We start from the raw sequence: 18,907 nt of genomic DNA, 5'->3' as shown, positions 1-18,907 counted from the left end.
TGATCAATTGATTCATGCGGCGCTTGCGCCCTCGAAAAGAACTTATGACGTTCTACCACAATACTTAACTTGCGTCCAAAATGATTTTCCAATGCCAACATTGCTTTTGCATACATATCCTCTTCATCGGCTTCTTCATCCTGTTTCGAAAGCTTCTTGCCAATCCTCCCAGGGCATACATGGTTCAACTGGAACAGACAAAAATGTGGGTGGAGGTGCTATCACTTGCATGGTGTAACCTAAATCACAAAAATCTTAATATTATGAATTCTGCACCAAACGTTATCTAAAATCTAAATAAACAACAACTAACATAATAAAAGTAGTCACCGCCGTCCAAATACTTCATGTTGAGGAAAGAATAAGTAAAACGAAAATTCAATAATCAATATCCAAAAATAGGAAAAGTGTTACAGTCTGCTGTGAATTACATTATTTCATTTCTTCTTCCCCCTTTTTATTTCTTCTTCACCAGTGGATCCGACGATGTAGGAGACAAAAAAAGTGTTATTGTGTAACACTTGGTTTACATTCAGCGTTCTTTATTTGCTGTCAACGGCCTGGTTGTTTTCTACAGGCAATTCCCCACGTCTCACAGTCCAAGACGTAACCATAGGGATGGCGTCTGTTTCCAAAGGTTCAACTTCCTCATTGATAGGGCGTCGACGTGTTGCTACTACACACAAGATTAGGTCCAACGTCCTTGTTGCTACGACGCTGACGCGGGTAGGAGAAGTGTGGATGATGAAAATTTGTTACACCGAGTAGAAAGGATGCAAGGAAAGTATGATGGAAGATTGAAAAGTGAAATAAGGGTCTACAAGATGGTGTTCATTGATTGGGTGCATACCAGGCTAGTGTACGGTACAAAGAAGGGTTTGTCCAAGTGGTCAGAACCTAAACGTGTGGTGGGAGTGAGAAGATACAGTGTGGATTTGGAAGATGGCAGAAGATGGAATATGGCAAGCATGGTTAAGTGTAGTGATCAAGAAGTAAGGGAGTGGATGAGGACGCAGCATGGATCGTCAGGAACGGCAGAATAAGATACTGTCAGAAAGAATGTGGCTGGGAAAAAGGACAGTTGTGAGGCCAGGATATTTGAAGGATTATTACACAGAGGGATTTGTTGGGATGAAGAGAATAAATTGCAAGTAGGAGTAACATGATTATAATTTCCAAGTGATTTATTACTCTACTTATTTTTCCTTCCTTAACAACAAATAATTAACTATGACAATCGTTCCTTGCCTCAAGTCGCCCATGTGTCGCCGTCCAACAACACACGAATGTCCCTCACCGAAACTCACCACACTCAGGGGAAACGAGTTCCAATATTCACCACGTTTAGGGGAAACGAGTTCCAATGTTGTTGCGAACTGTTCAGCCACCCAATAAATCCCGTATCACGACTGAAGTATCGGTGTTAAAATCCAGCCTGATCTTCCTTCACAGGCATACTGCTGCTTTGACAGATATCTTCCTCTTCTGCATTCTGCCTCTTGAAGCTTGTGGCCATCACTTGAATTCTGCCAGGGTTGTCCACAGTTAGTATCCCACCCTCGTCGCCACTAAAGAAAGCACAATTCTTCCTTTTGATTCACTTTCTTAGTCTTTTATTCTTGAAAGATATAAGCATCTCAACCCTGGCAGATCACAGCAGCAACTGAGTCTGCCTTACAGTCTATTCCTATAATTATCAGTTCCATCCCCTGTTGCCAAGCAACCGCCCAACCTTACTCAAATCATATTCAAACACAACATATTTAATGTCAAGTCCTCATGTCCATGTTAGTTTCCATGGTTCTTTTTGCTTCTTCCTCAGCTTTCTCTTTGCCACTCATGGGTGTTATCTTCTTTTCAGTGTCTGTCTTATTTTTACCCTCGGTAAACCTGGTCTGTGAGTTATGCTCTTAAGGAGCATTAGCGCCAGCCAATTCAACTTGATTCGCCACTTTTCAAGCTGGCAGTTTGGGGGAAAATGTGATTCCGTATGTAAGAATAAGGGGGAAAAACACTGGCTTTCTGTGACTTCTAATTTTTCTACCGGTTGTGGCATTAAAATGCAGGGTATGCCTGTAGAAAAACGGGCCAGGTGGTAACCATACAGGCAGGTGGCTAAAAGACTCACTTGTACAGCTCTGACTCCGGTAGTGTCATGAGGGGGGGATGCTGCCAGGGGACAGAGCTTACCTGCTCTTCCCCCCAAATGGCACTTCGCAGGGGGTCACCATCAGCGCGGCCTCCGAACTCCTGCAGCCTCCACAACACCCCCTCCCCAACACACTGCCGGAGGAGTACTCCCATTGGACTCTGCTTGCATGGGTGAGGCACTGAGGTTGTAATGCTGCTGCAGCCCGGGCTCTCAGTGTGCAAGCAGGGTGGATGGTGGTGAGTATTGTCACTATATGGGTGCAGGGTGAAGGTTGTGCCTGTGTGTTGTGAATGGTGTGCCTGTGTGAGCACAGAAAGAGTTATGTCACTTTATGAGTACACTGCATGAGGAGTATGCCTTCATCAGTGTAGGGTGAGTGATGTGAAAGCAATGGATGTAGAGTGTGCCCATGTGAGTGCAGAGCGAGCGGTATGCTTGTGTGAGCAAAGCAGTAGGTATCTGTGAGTGAAGGTTGAGTGATGTGTCTGCGTGAGTGCAATGAGAGTGAAGAGTTTTTGTGTGTCCCTGTCCACCTTTTTTCCAAAAAATTGTAACAAACTTGCTTGAAAGCTATGCTAAAATGCATCATTTGCAAACCTTTTTTCTCACATTTTCTTGTGGGGCGAGAACCGCTCTTGCAGTCTCTCCCCTATGTTTGATTCAAGGTCGCTCATACTTTCTATTCAACTTAAAGTTTTCGGCCCACCACTTTTAAAATGTACCAGGCGCCACTGGCAAAAACCCAGTTCCAAAGTGAGTTCCAGGGCAGAGATGCGGACTCTAGAGGCCTTGTGTGTCCTGGAAAGCAATGACTTCTTTTTCATTGCTTTATTTTATGAGCTCCATATACACAGCTAAGGAGGAAAGTCTGGGTTAAAGAAAATGCAGGCATTACTGCACAGTCAACATTTACTGCTGTGTGCTTGGGCTCGCCCTACACCGCAACAGATGGCGCAAACATTCCAGCGCTTCCTGCCTCAAGTTACTGCTGCCTCAAGAACCCATTCTATGCCGACAGAGATCCAAGATGTGCGTCACAAGAGGCTCAGCCATCCCGCACGATATTGGGGAAGAAGCGCATTATAAAAAGTAGAAATGTAACAGGTGCAAGCCAGTCGGTAGAAGCGGTTTCCCGACTGATCTCATTTTCCGACAACGTGACTTGGCAAAAACGTTGGTGTACATTTCGCAAGAAGTGAGCAGTCAGCTCTGCTAAATATAATCACACGCACTAATAACTTCTCTTTTTTTTTTATTAATAACGCAGTGACTACTGGCTTTGCGGGGATGTGATTATGCTCTTAACACATTATAGTGCGGAAATGTGTGTGCCGGATATGCGTCTGGTGTGAATATGTGGAGGGAGGACTTTACCCTGAACTGAGGTAAACGTGGCAACTCCCTGCCCTGCGCTCTGCTCTTCCGTTTCTCTCCACAGGTTAAAGCACTTGTCCCGCCTTTATTATTACTTTGACTTGGGTTGCCACCTGCTGCTTCACCTTTGCATTTCATAGTGCTTTTACAAACATGGCAAAAAATATTGACAAAGTAAAAAACAAAAAACGATATGGGGCTGCCAGCGTCTGCCGCGTCATAGCGCTTGTTTTTATTTTTTGGGGGGTGGCAACGGACAGAGGGAGGTTTCTGTGGGGGCAAAAGGAACAGAAGGTGTGGGGGTAAAAAGGCGCTACACAGCAAAGACGGCCGCATCATAGCGCTCTTTAGGTCGAACACGCAAGCACATTGACCTGTTGTAAGAATTTTGGGCTTTTAACCACGCCCATCACCAATTTGATTCGCTTATAGCAGTGGTTCCCAACCTGTGGGTCGGGACCCCTGTGGGTTCGTGAAGCATTCTCAGGGGGTCCGCAACTGCTTAGAACATTTAATAATATTAGATCCCAGGTATCAGTAATGGAGGGGCTCTAGTCTCTCCGCAGGCTCTTTCGGGAAGGGGAAGTGACGGAGCCGAGACAGGTTTGGCTCCTAGGTAAGTGGGGGTGGGATGTGAGGGTGGGGATAAAAGGGGGTGGGAGGGAGGGACCGGCCTCTTTCCGCGCAGCCCATCGTGCTGTTAGTTTGGCCGGTCCCTAGGGAAAAGAGTGTCTAACAGGCAAGTGAGAGTTGGGCAGGGCCGGGGGGAGCCTAATTTCATTTATAAACATTGCGGTTGCAGAGCAGTTTTTTCCTGCTCCGGTCCGCAATCTGGGCACATAGAGGAGGCACACTCGTTGCAAGGTGCCTTTCCTCCAGCGCACACGTGCGCTTGTTGCCGGGCCGCGGTAGCGGCTTACCGGCAATATAACCCTTAGGGTTTTTTGGTGTGCAGACGGCCGACGAGCGTTTGGGGCACGCTCGTCGACCAGGAGGGTAATTCTAAAATATAAACAGCGGCGCTCGCTAGAGTCAGCGCGACAACCGCCTAGGCCTCGGGATTTTTTGTTTGGCAGGCCGGGTAGCGGCCGTATATACGTTTAAAGGTATATCTAAGGAGGAGAGAACACCCCGCTTGGCACCATGGCAACTAGCCATGACGCCAAGGCAGTAAAGGCCACACTTCGTATTTTAGGTGAGGCTGGACGGGCTGACCTCATCAGGCCTGGGGTTCTGGACCAGGCCTGGGTGGGAATGGTGCAGCCAACGTGCATCGCATCTGTAGGAAAGTACCATCTTGCCTGGCATGTTACCCCCATATTTCAGTGTATATATGTTGTTTTAGTCTATGTGTCACTGGGACCCTGCCAGGCAGGGCCCCAGTGCTCATAAGTATGTGCCCTGTATGTGTTCCCTGTGTGATGCCTAACTGTCTCACTGAGGCTCTGCTAACCAGAACCTCAGGGGTTATGATCTCTCTGCTTTCCAAATTGTTCACTAACAGGCTAGTGACTAAATTTAACAATTCACATTGGCATACTGGTACACCCATATAATTCCCTAGTATATGGTACTGAGGTACCCAGGGTATTGGGGTTCCAGGAGATCCCTATGGGCTGCAGCATTTCTTTTGCCACCCATAGGGAGCTCTGACAATTCTTACACAGGCCTGCCAGTGCAGCCTGAGTGAAATAACGTCCACGTTATTTCACAGCCATTTACCACTGCACTTAAGTAACTTATAAGTCACGTATATGTCTAACCTTCACCTGGTGAAGGTTGGGTGCAAAGTTACTTAGTGTGTGGGCACCCTGGCACTAGCCAAGGTGCCCCCACATCGTTCAGGGCAAATTCCCCAGACTTTGTGAGTGCGGGGACACCATTACACGCGTGCACTATACATAGGTCACTACCTATGTATAGCGTCACAATGGTAACTCCACACATGGCCATGTAACATGTCTAAAATCATGGAATTGTCACCCCAATGCCTTTATGGCAATGGGGTGACAATTCCATGATCCCCCGGATCTCTAGCATAGTACCTGGGTACTGCCAAACTGCCTTTCCGGGGTCTCCACTGCAGCTGCTGCTGCTGCCAACCCCTCAGACAGGTTTCTGCCCTCCTGGGGTCCAGGCAGCCCTGGCCCAGGAAGGCAGAACAAATGACTTCCTCTGAGAGAGGGTGTAACACCCTCTCCCTTTGGAAATAGGTGTGAGGGCTGGGGAGGAGTAGCCTCCCCCAGCCTCTGGAAATGCTTTGATGGGCATAGATGGTGCCCATCTCTGCATAAGCCAGACTACACTGGTTCAGGGATCCCCCAGCCCTGCTCTGGCGCGAAACTGGACAAAGGAAAGGGGAGTGACCACTCCCCTGACCTGCACCTCCCAGGGGAGGTGCCCAGAGCTCCTCTATTGTGTCCCAGACCTCTGCCATCTTGGATTTAGAGGTGCTGGGGGCACACTGGACTGCTCTGAGTGGCCAGTGCCAGCAGGTGACGTCAGAGGCTCCTTCTGATAGGCTCTTAACTCTCTTGGTAGCCAATCCTCCTTCCTTGGTAGCCAAACCTCCTTTTTTGGCTATTTAGGGTCTCTGCTTTGGGGAATTCTTGAGATAACGAATGCAAGAGCTCATCAGAGTTCCTCTGCATCTCCCTCTTCACCTTCTACTAAAGGATCGACCGCTGACTTCTCAGGACGCCTGCAGAACCGCAACAAAGTAGCAAGACGACTACTAGCAACCTTGTATCGCCTCATCCTGCCGGCTTTCTCAACTGTTTCCAGGTGGTGCATGCTCTGGGGGTAGCCTGCCTCCTCTCTTCACCAGGAGCTCTGAAGAAATCTCCCGTGGGTCGACGGAATCTTCCCCTGCAACCGCAGGCACCAAAAGACTGCATCACTGGTCCTCTGGGTCCCCTCTCAGCCCAACAAGCGTGGTCCCTGGAACTCAGCAACTCTATCCAAGTGACTCCCACAGTCCAGTGACTCTTCAGTCCAAGTTTGGTGAAGGGAAGTCCTTGCCTCCCCACGCTAGACTGCATTGCTGGTTACCACGTGATTTGCAGCTGCTCCGGCTCCTTTGCACTCTTACAGGATTTCCTTTGTGCACAGCCAAGCCTGGGTCCCCGACACTCTAACCTGCAGTGTACAACCTTCTGAGTTGTCCTCCGGCGTCGTGGGACTCTCTTTTGTGACTTCGCGTGGACTCCAGTTCACTCTTCTTCCAAGTGCCTTTTCAGGTACTCCTGCAGGTGCTGCCTGCTTCTGTGAGGGCTCCCTGAGTTGCTGGGCGCCCCCTCTGTCTCCTCCTTCAAGTGGCGACATCCTGGTCCCTCCTGGGCTACAGCAGCACCCAAAAACCTCTACCACAATCCTTGCAGCTAGCAAGGCTTGTTTGCAGTCTGTCTGCGTGGGAACACCTCTGCAAGCTTCATCGCAATGTGGGACATCTGTCTTCCAAAGGAGAAGTCCCTAGCTCTCTTCTTTCTTGCAGAACTCCAAGCTTCTTCCATCCAATGGCAGCTTCCTTACACCCTCAGCTGGCATTTCCTGGGCTCCTGCCCACTCTCGACACTGTCGCGACTATTGGACTTGGTCCCCTTGTCTTACAGGTACTCAGGTCCGGAAATCCACTGTTGTTGCATTGCTGGTGTTTGTTCTTCCTGCAGAATCCCCCTATCACGACTTTTGTGCTCTCTGGGGGTAGTAGGTGCACTTTACACCTACCTTTCAGGGTCTTGGGGTGGGCTATTTTTCTAACCCTCACTGTTTTCTTACAATCCCAGCGACCCTCTACAAGCTCACATAGGTTTGGGGTCCATTTGTGGTTCGCATTCCACTTTTGGAGTATATGGTTTGTGTTGCCCCTATACCTATGTGCTCCTATTGCAACCTATTGTAACCCTACACTGTTTGCATTACTTTTCTTTCTATTACTTACCTAATTTTGATTTGTGTACATATATCTTGTGTATATAACTTATCCTCATACTGAGGGTACTCACTGAGATACTTTTGGCATATTGTCATAAAAATAAAGTACCTTTATTTTTAGTAACTCTGTGTATTGTGTTTTCTTATGATATTGTGCATATGACACCAGTGGTATAGTAGGAGCTTTACCTGTCTCCTAGTTCAGCCTAAGCTGCTTTGCCATAGCTACCTTCTATCAGTCTAAGCTGCTAGAAACACCTCTTCTACACTAATAAGGGATAACTGGACCTGGCACAAGGTGTAAGCACCTCTGGTACCCACTACAAGCCAGGCCAGCCTCCTATATTGGTTGTGCAGCGGTGGGATAAGTACTTGTAACTACTTACCACTTTGTCATTGTGTACTTTTCATAAGAGAATAATATACAAAACAGTTCAGTGTATGTACACCTAACCAAAAAGTTTTGCTTTTCTCCTCTTAAACTTTTTACAAAGTGCTGAAAAGTATTCTAAACTTCCAAAAGTTAGAAAACGTTTTTTTCTCTGTTCTCTAAAAAGTTCTGAAACTTTTTCTTCCTTCTCACTATTTCTAAACCTTTTACTATCATGTCTGTAGAAGACTCTACTCTTAAAATGGTCAATACTACTTATGCCAATTTGAATTACAAGAGCCTAAGGAGTCTCTGCTTAGAAAGAGGTTAAGTGATAGGAAAGAACCCTACCAAAGAATTTCTGTTTAACATGCTTATTGTGAATGATGAGTCCCAAGCAGGCACTTCAAATGAGAGGTTAATAGAAGGTTCCCAATCTGACTCAGGGGATCTCCTTGAGGGAGGTAGGGAGGGTTCTGATCAGGATTTGCCCTCTAACAAGACACCCAGTAATGTTGGTAGTAATGGAGGTTCCCATCACAGTAGGGAAGTCTTTATTCCTAGAGGCCAAGTTGCTAGGGTTCAGTCAGTTAGGGATAGATCCCCCTCTGTTGTTTCCAATTTATCTTCTGTGTCCAAGCATTCCCAACCCACCCAACCTGAAAACAACATGTTAGAAAGGGAACTCAAAAAGTTGAGAGTTGAAGAGACCAGACTGAAGCTTAAACAGCAACAGCTGGCCTTAGATAGGGAATTCCTAGACCTGTAGAAGGAGAGACAGAGATTGGGGTTTGGACCCCATGGTGGCAGCAGCAGTATTCCTGATAGCAATCCTGTTAGAGAGCATGATGCCAGGAATCTGCACAAGATAGTCCCCCCTTACAAGGAGGGGGATGACATCAACAACTGGTTTGCTGCACTTGAGAGGGCCTGTATGGTACAGGGGGTCCCTCAAAGGCAGTGGGCTGCTATATTGTGGCTATATTTCACTGGAAAAGGTAGGGATAGGCTCCTTACTGTTAGAGAAAGTGATGCTAACAATTTTGCAGTTTTGAAGGATGCACTCTTGGATGGCTTTGGCTTAACCACTGAACAATACAGGATTAAGTTCAGAGACACCAGAAAAGAGTCCTCACAAGACTGGACAGACTTTGTAGACTGTTCAGTGAAGGCCTTGGAGGGGTGGTTACATGGCAGTAGAGTTTCTGACTGTGAAAGCCTGTATAATCTTATTCTGAGGGAGCATATTCTGAATAACGGTGTGTCTGACTTGTTACACCAATATCTAGTGGACTCAGATCTGACCTCTCCCCAAGAATTTGGAAAGAAGGCAGACAAATAGGTCAGAACAAGAGTGAACAGAAATGTTCATACAGGGGGTGGCAAGGATGGCAAGAAGAAGGATGGTAAGTCTTCTGACAAGGGTGGGGACAAAAGTAAAACTGAGTCTTCATCAGGCCCACAAAAATCCTCTGGTGGGGTGGTGGGTCCAAATCCTCTTCCAATAATCAACCTAAAAAGCCTTGGTGTTATTTGTGTAAAGTCAAAGGCCATTGGACAACTGATACCAGTTGTCCAAAGAAAAACACCAAACCTCCCACTACCACAACCCCTACTGCAAATTCTAGTACCCCTAGTAATAGCAGTGGTGGTGGAAGCAAACCTACAAATAGCCAATCCAAGGGAGTAGCTGGGCTCACTATTGGTAATGTAGTTGGGGTTGGTCTTGTTAGGGAGCCCACAGAGGCTGTGTTAGTCTCTGAAGGTGCCATTGATTTGGCCACCTTTGTTGCTTGTCCCCTTAATATGGATAAGTACAAGCAACTTCCCCTAATAAATGGTGTTGAGGTTCAGGCCTACAGGGACACAGGTGCCAGTGTTACCATGGTGATAGAGAAACTGGTGCACCCTGAACAACACCTACTTGGTCAGCAGTACCAAGTGACAGACGCTCATAACAACACTCTTAGCCACCCCATGGCTGTTGTGAATCTTAACTGGGGGGGGAGGGTTACTGGTCCAAAGAAAGTTGTGGTTGCCTCAGATTTACCTGTAGACTGTCTACTAGGGAACGATTTAGAGACATCAGCTTGGGCAGAAGTGGAGTTGGAGGCTCATGCAGCAATGCTGGGCATTCCTGGGCATATGTTTGCTTTGACAAGGCCTCAGGCCAAAAAGCAAAAAGGACAGGGTAACTTGGATCCTGGAGCAATGGACCAAGTGCTCCCTAAAGCTAGGGGTAGCAAGGGTAAATCCCTACCCACTATCCCTCCCTCTACAGATGATTCTCCTTCTGAGGAAGAAGAATTTCCTCCCTGTGCAGAACCTTCACCAGATGAGCTGGCAGCAGACACTGCTGAGCTTTTGGGTGCAGGGGGGCCTGCCAGGGAAGAGCTGAGTGTGGCACAGCAAACCTGTCCCACATTAGAGGGTCTCAGACAGCAAGCTGTCAAGCAGCAAAATGGGGATGTCGGTGACTCACATAGAGCTTACTGGGAGGACAACCTCTTGTACACAGAGGCAAGGGACCCAAAACCTGAATCAGCTAGGAGATTGATCATTCCCCTGCAGTACAGAGAGTTCCTCCTAACTCTTGCACATGACATTCCTCTGGCTGGGCATTTGGGCCAGATCAAAACATGGGAAAGGCTTGTCCCCCTGTTTCACTGGCCTAGGATGTCAGAGGACACTAAAGATTTGTGCAAGTCTTGTGTGACCTGCCAAGCCAGCGGCAAGACTGGTGGCACCCCAAAGGCTCCCCTTATTCCACTACCTGTGGTTGGGGTTCCCTTTGAAAGGGGTTGACATAGTTGGCCCCCTTGACCCTCCTACTGCTTCAGGCAATAGGTTTATCTTGGTAGTTGTGGACCATGCCACAAGATATCCTGAAGCAATACCTCTAAGGACCACTACAGCTCCTGCAGTGGCAAAGGCCCTCCTGGGAATCTTTTCCAGGGTGGGTTTCCCAAAAGAGGTTGTATCAGACAGGGGTAGCAACTTTATGTCTGCATACTTGAAAGCAATGTGGAAGGAATGTGTTGTAACCTACAAATTCACCACTCCTTATCATCCACAGACTAATGGATTGGTAGAGAGGTTTAATAAAACTCTCAAAGGTATGATAATGGGACTCCCTGAAAAACTCAGGAGTAGATGGGATGTCCTGTTACCTTGCCTCCTTTTTGCTTACAGGGAGGTACCCCAGAAAGGAGTGGTCTTCAGCCCCTTTGTCCTCTTTGGACACCCTGTAAGAGGTCCACTAACACTTGTGAATGAGGGTTGGGAACAACCTTTAAAAGCTCCCAAACAGGACATAGTGGACTATGTACTTGGCCTAAGATCCAGAATGGCCGAGTACATGAAAAAGGCCAGTAAAAACCTTCAGGCCAGCCAAGAGCTCCAGAAGCAATGGCATGACCAGAAGGCTGTTCTGATCCAGTACCAACCAGGACAGAAGGTGTGGGTATTGGAGCCTGTGGCCCCAAGAGCAATCCAGGACAAATGGAGTGGACCCCATCTAATTGCTGAAAAGAAGGGTGAGGTTACCTATCTGGTAGACCTGGGCACTGCCAGGAGTCCCCTTAGGGTGATTCATGTCAACCGCCTAAAACCCTACTATGACAGGGCTGATCTCACCCTGCTCATGGCAACAGATGAGGAACAGGAAGAAGAGAGCGACCCTCTCCCTGATCTCTTTTCCACCACTGAATTTGATGCTTTAGTGGAGGGAGTAGTTTTGGCAGACTGTCTTACTGCAGAACAGAAAGACAACTGCATAAATCTCCTTGGATAGTTTTCTGACCTCTTTTCAATTGTGCCAGGAACAACTTCCTGGTGCAAACACACAATTGATACTGGAGACAGCTTGCCTGTCAAAAGTAAAATCTATAGGCAGCCTGACCATGTCAGGGACTGCATAAAGCAAGAGGTGCAGAAAATGCTTGATCTAGGAGTGGTTGAACCTTCTGAAAGCCCATGGGCGAGTCCTGTGGTGCTTGTACCAAAGCCTCACTCAAAAGATTGAAAAAGGGAGATGAGGTTTTGTGTAGACTACAGAGGACTCAATCAGGTAACAAAAACTGATGCTCACCCTATACCCAGGGCAGAAGAGCTCATTGATACACTGCCATCTGCCAAGTATCTAAGCACCTTTGATTTGACTGCAGGGTATTGGCAGATCAAATTGGCTGAGGATGCTAAACCTAAAACTGCATTTTCAACTATAGGAGGGCACTACCAATTTACAGTGATGCCCTTTGGTTTGAAAAATGCACCTGCCACTTTTCAGAGGTTGGTGAACACAGTCCTGCAAGGGTTGGAGGCTTTTAGTGCAGCATATCTAGATGATGTAGCTGTCTTTAGCTCCACCTGGGATGAGCACCTGGTCCACCTTTGGAAAGTTTTGGAGGCCCTGCAGAAGGCAGGCCTCACTATCAAGGCCTCAAAGTGCCAGATAGGGCAGGGAAAGTTGGTATATCTGGGACACCTGGTAGGTGGAGAACAGATTGCACCACTTCAGGGGAAAATCCAGACAATCATGGATTGGGTTCCCCCTACAACACAGACCCAGGTGAGAGCCTTCTTAGGCCTCACTGGGTATTACAGGAGATTCATTAAAAACTATGGCTCCATAGCAGCCCCTCTTAATGATCTCACTAGTAAGAAGATGCCTAAAAAGGTATTGTGGACAGCTAGCTGTCAGAAAGCTTTTGAGGAGCTCAAACAGGCCATGTGCTCTGCACCTGTCCTAAAAAGCCCATGTTACTCCAAGAAATTAATTGTTCAAACTGATGCATCTGAATTAGGGGTAGGGGCAGTCTTATCACAACTGAATTCTGAGGGCCAGGATCAACCAGTTGCTTTTATCAGCAGAAGGTTGACCCCTAGAGAAAAGCGTTGGTCTGCCATTGAGAGGGAGGTCTTTGCTGTGGTCTGGGCACTGAAAAAGTTGAGGCCATACCTGTTTGGCACTCACTTTATTGTTCAGACAGACCACAAACCTCTACTTTGGCTAAAACAAATAAAAGGTGAAAACCCTAAATTGTTGAGGTGGTCCATATCCCTCCAGGGAATGGACTATACAGTGGAACATAGACCTGGGAGTACCCACTCCAATGCAGATGGACTCTCCAGATATTTCCACTTAGACAATGAAGACTCATCAGGTCATGGCTAGTCTTATTGTCCTTCGTTTGGGGGGGGGGTGCTCATAAGTATGTGCCCTGTATGTGTTCCCTGTGTGATGCCTAACTGTCTCACGGAGGCTCTGCTAACCAGAACTTCAGTGGTTATGCTCTCTCTGATTTCCAAATTTTTCACTAACAGGCTAGTGACTAAATTACCAATTCACATTGGCATACTGGTACACCCATATAATTCCCTAGTATATGGTACTGAGGTACCCAGGGTATTGGGGTTCCAGGAGATCCCTATGGGCTGCAGCATTTCTTTTGCCACCCATAGGGAGCTCTGACAATTCTTACACAGGCCTGCCAGTGCAGCCTGAGTGAAATAACATCCACGTTATTTCACAGCCATTTACCACTGCACTTAAGTAACTTATAAGTCACCTATATGTCTAACCTTCACCTGGTGAAGGTTGGGTGCAAAGTTACTTAGTGTGTGGGCACCCTGGCACTAGCCAAGGTGCCCCCACATCGTTCAGGGCAAATTCCCCGGACTTTGTGAGTGCGGGGACACCATTACACACCATTACACGCCATTACACACCATTACACGCGTGCACTATACACAGGTCACTACCTATGTATAGCGTCACAATGGTAACTCCGAACATGGCCATGTAACATGTCTAAAATCATGGAATTTGGGGTGACAATTCCATGATCCCCCGGGTCTCTAGCATAGTACCCGGGTACTGCCAAACTGCCTTTCCAGGGTCTCCACTGCAGCTGCTGCTGCTGCCAACCCCTCAGACAGGTTTCTGCCCTCCTGGGGTCCAGGCAGCCCTGGCCCAGGAAGGCAGAACAAAGGACTTCCTCTGAGAGAGGGTGTAACACCCTCTCCCTTTGGAAATAGGTGTGAGGGCTGGGGAGGAGTAGCCACCCCCAGCCTCTGGAAATGCTTTGATGGGCACAGATGGTGCCCGTCTCTGCATAAGCCAGTCTACACTGGTTCAGGGATCCCTCAGCCCTGCTCTGGCGCGAAATTGGACAAAGGAAAGGGGAGTGACTTCTCCCCTGACCTTCACCTCCCAGGGGAGGTGCCCGGAGCTCCTCCAGTGTGTCCCAGACCTCTGCCATCTTGGATTTAGAGGTGCTGGGGGCACACTGGACTGCTCTGAGTGGCCAGTGCCAGCAGGTGACGTCAGACGCTCCTTCTGATAGGCTCTTACCTCTCTTGGTAGCCAATCCTCCTTCCTTGGTAGCCAAACCTCCTTTTCTGGCTATTTAGGGTCTCTGCTTTGGGGAATTCTTGAGATAACGAATGCAAGAGCTCATCAGAGTTCCTCTGCATCTCCATCTTCACCTTCTACCAAAGGATCGACCGCTGACTGCTCAGGACGCCTGCAAAACCGCAACAAAGTAGCAAGACGACTACTAGCAACCTTGTATCGCCTCATCCTGCCGGCTTTCTCGACTGTTTCCAGGTGGTGCATGCTCTGGGGGTAGCCTGCCTCCTCTCTGCACCAGGAGCTCTGAAGAAATCTTCCGTGGGTCGACGGAATCTTCTCCCTGCAACCGCAGGCACCAAAAGACTGCATCACTGGTCCTCTGGGTCCCCTCTCAGCCTGACGAGCGTGGTCCATGGAACTCAGCAACTCTGTCTAAGTGACTCCCACAGTCCAGTGACTCTTCAGTCCAAGTTTGGTGGAGGTAAGTCCTTGCCTCCCCAGGCTAGACTGCATTGCTGGTTACCGCGTGATTTGCAGCTGCTCCGGGTCCTGTGCACTCTTCCAGGATTTCCTTCGTGCACAGCCAAGCCTGGGTCCCCGACACACTAACCTGCAGTGCACAACCTTCTGAGTTACCCTCCGGTGTCGTGGGACTCCCTTTTGTGACTTCACGTGGATGCCGGTTCTTCCAAGTGCCTGTTCAGGTACTTCTGCGGGTGCTGCCTGCTTCTGTGAGGACTCCCTGAGTTGCTGGGCACCCCCTCTGTCTCCTCCTTCAAGTGTCGACATTCTGGTCCCTCCTGGGCCACAGCAGCACCCAAAAACCTCTACCATGATCCTTGCAGCTAGCAAGGCTTGTTTGCGGTCTTTCTGCGCGGGAACACCTCTGCAAGCTTCATCGCGACGTGGGACATCCGTCTTCCAAAGGAGAAGTCCCTAGCTCTCTTCTTTCTTGCAGAACTCCAAGCTTCTTCCATCTGGTGGCAGCTTCCTTACACCCTCAGCTGGCATTTCCTGCGCTCCTGCCCACTCTTGACACTGTCGCGACTATTGGACTTGGTCCCCTTGTCTTACAGGTACTCAGGTCCAGAAATCCACTGTTGTTGCATTGCTGGTGTTTGGTCTTCCTGCAGAATCCCCCTATCACGACTTCTGTGCTCTCTGGGGGTAGTAGGTGCACTTTACACCTATCTTTCAGGGTCTTGGGATGGGCTATTTTTCGAATCCTCACTGTTTTCTTGCAGTCCCAGCGACCCTCTACAAGCTCACATAGGTTTGGGGTCCATTCGTGGTTCGCATTCCACTTTTGGAGTATATGGTTTGTGTTGCCCCTATACCTATGTGCTTTTATTGCAACCTATTGTAATCCTACACTGTTTGTCTTACTTTTCTTGCTATTACTTACCTAATTTTAGTTTGTTTACATATATCTTGTGTATATAACTTATCCTCATACTGAGGGTACTCACTGAGATACTTTTGGCATATTGTCATAAAAATAAAGTACCTTTATTTTGAGTAACTCTGTGTATTGTGTTTTCTTATGATATTGTGCATATGACACCAGTGGTATAGTAGGTGCTTTACATGTCTCCTAGTTCAGCCTAAGCTGCTTTGCCACAGCTACCTTCTATCAGTCTAAGCTGCTAGAAACACCTCTTCTACACTAATAAGGGATAACTGGACCTGGCACAAGGTGTAAGTACCTCTGGTACCCACTACAAGCCAGGCCAGCCTCCTACAGCGTCGGGTCGGGTAGCGGCAGTTGTAGCCACCTGTACTTCACCTAAAAGGGCCAAAAAGCCCAAAAAAGCGGCGGTGGGGTGGGCGCGTGGCGCAGCTTCCCCCTCCAGCCACATGGGTGAAGGTGAGGGACCCACTAGTGAAACTGAGGCAACAGAGGAAGGGGTAACACTAGAACAACAGGAAGGGGGTAGTGAGGCTCAACAGGAGCAGCCATTGGGGGACGGGCCCCCTTGCAGGAGGTAGCGGTGCAGGAGCTCCCGGGCCCCAACATAGAGACGACACCTATGGACCTGTCCCTCCCCAGAGGGGGGGCCGAGAAAGCAGGGGCTCCTGTGACAGCGAAAAAGAAGGGTAAGGGCCCCAGGATAGGGGGTGGCACGCCAAAAGGAAAGGCCAGCAAGGCGCAAACTAAGAAAGCTGGGGGGGGTGGAGCGCCTGAGCCCCTTACAGGGGCGGGGCTGAGTGGCCCCAGGCTAGGCAGGCTGGACATGGGCGATGCATGGGATTTAGAGGCCAGGATCCTGGAACAACGCCGCATAGTAGCAGAAACAGAAGACAGGTGGGCCCAATTATGTATGGAGCGAGAGGTGGCCGCGCCATATGGCAGGCAGCTAAATAGGCCAGCAGAGAGCGCAGGGAGTGCAGGAAATATGCCACAGGAACCTTGCAGGGGTAGCTGGGTCTGGGTACCGAATAGTAAGGGCCAGGAGGCTGGTGCGGCTAGTGGGTTAGGTAGCGCGATGGGAGCCAGTGACGCACACTGCCACGAGTGGCGCAGAAGGTCAATGCCAACACACGAGGTGGGCAGAAAGAAGGCGACGCCAACAGGGTGCAACATGGCCCCAGCACATTGGTCTGAAGCGCTAGAGGGGTCTTCGGCGGCCTTCTCTACTCCGCAGGATCGGGGTTTGCACAGAGATGGTGGGCGCCATGAGGGTCAAGACGATGTTTCAGCTAACTACATAATGATGAGTGGTGGCGTTGATAAGAGGTTGGACGTGGTCGAAGATGATGTGTTGGAACTTGATTATGAGGAGGAGCTGGATGAATGGGAGGATGGGGAGATTCGGGAGGCAGAGGTGAGCAGCATGAAGGGGAGGGGAAGAGGACGCAGGAGCGGAGCAACCCCTCTTTCCGCTTCTATTTTTCAGGATCGGGCTATCAGCGGAGACCAACAGGAAGGGAGGCAAGAACAAGCACGTGTCCGAGGGGCCCGGAAGGTTTCACGGCCTGTGGGAACACAAGGTAAAGGGCAATGGTGGTCGGTAGGGGGTGGGGAGGCTCCGGGACGAAAGTCCATTGGGGTAGGCAACTGTTCTATTCTTGACACACTATCGGACAAAGACACTCAGGGCAGGGAGAAAGGGAAAGAATTGAAAGACAGTGCTACAACCGAAGGTGACAGCGGGGCCAAGGTAACCGGGGAGAACACAGGGGCAGAGGAGAAAGAAGAGGGAGGTCATAAAAAGAGGCTTCCTTATATGGGACTGGCTATGCCCTTGGGATCTCATGTGGCAGATAAAACAAAGTCAAGAATATGGAGACACGAGTACGTAGATGTATTTAAACTCTTGCATAGGGACATACAAGCCAAGGAGGGTTCCAAGGAGGAAGAATGGGAATTAGCCGGAAGGCCAAGGGTACCAATTACAATGGATAATTGGACATCTGCATTCCTGATTTTCGCAAGCATATATTGCAAGAAATATCCAGACAGGGCCATAGCACTTTTCAAATATATGGACATCATTCGGAAGGCACAAATGCACTTTGGGGGTTTTGCTTGGTTGAGTTATGATGTGGAGTTCAGGGCTCGTGTGAGTGTTAATCCCGACAAGCCTTGGGGTGACGTAGATCCAGAATTATGGATGCAATGGATGGCGTTGTCGCAATCCACGGCATCTACCCACACGGTCTACCCAGTGGTCTCCCTGTGGTCTATAAGCCGTTTCAGGCACGTCCCGCCCCGGGCAGAGAACCCCGACTAACACGATGGGAGCTTGGTGGAACTTCAACAAGGGTTTCTGTTCCAGACAACCTTGTAAATTCAAACACGATTGCTCCAAATGCGGGGGTCATCACCCGGTTACGCAGTGTTTTTCACTCTCCAGTCCAGCAGAACAGTGGAGAGCATCCAAGGGGAGAGACGCACAGGGCGCTCCTGCTCCAAAGGGGGCCTACGCCAGTTAGGTTAGACTTCATCATACCGTGGCTGCACAGATACCCGGATAGGGCCACAGCGATTAAGCTAGCAGAGGGTTTTCAGGAGGGTTTTAGGGTCAGCTACCAAGGTCCACGTATGAGGCGATGGGCTGACAATTTGCGGTCTGCAAAAGAACTGCCACAGGTAGTAAGGAGTAAACTGGATAAGGAAGTGGCATTGGGCAGAATTGCAGGGCCTTTTCACGATTGGCCAAGTCAAAAGCTGATGATCTCCCCATTAGGAGTAGTGCCGAAGAAGGCCCAGGGTGAGTTCAGGTTGATACATCACCTGTCAGGGCCGGAGGGCGCATCTGTCAATGATTTTATTGCAGCGGAGGACACCACAGTAATATATGCATCTGTGGATGATGCGATAAAACTGGTCAGGGGATGCAGCTCCGGGGCTGAATTGGCACAGTATGATATCCAATCAGCCTTCAGGCTACTGCCTATACACCCAGGAGACTTTGACTTGCTGGGGATGTAATTTGAAGGGGCCATTTATATGGACAGGGTCCTTCCCATGGGTTGCGCGATATCTTGCGCCCTGTTTGAGGCATTTAGCACTTTCATGCAGTGGTTTTTCTGCAAGATCAGTGGGCACTATGCGGTGACCCATTACTTGGATGATTTCCTGTTTGTAGGGACGGGCGACTCTGGGGCTTGCGGGAAGGCTTTGACAGCTTTTCAAGATATGGTGGGCCATATTGGGGTGCCTCTGGCCACGGAAAAGACAGAAGGACCTCTGACGGTACTCACTTTTTTGGGCATCGAG

The sequence above is a fragment of the Pleurodeles waltl genome, chromosome 7 (genome assembly GCF_031143425.1).
Source record: "Pleurodeles waltl isolate 20211129_DDA chromosome 7, aPleWal1.hap1.20221129, whole genome shotgun sequence".
Lineage (NCBI taxonomy): Eukaryota > Metazoa > Chordata > Amphibia > Caudata > Salamandridae > Pleurodeles > Pleurodeles waltl.
This window is presented reverse-complemented; position numbering follows the sequence as displayed.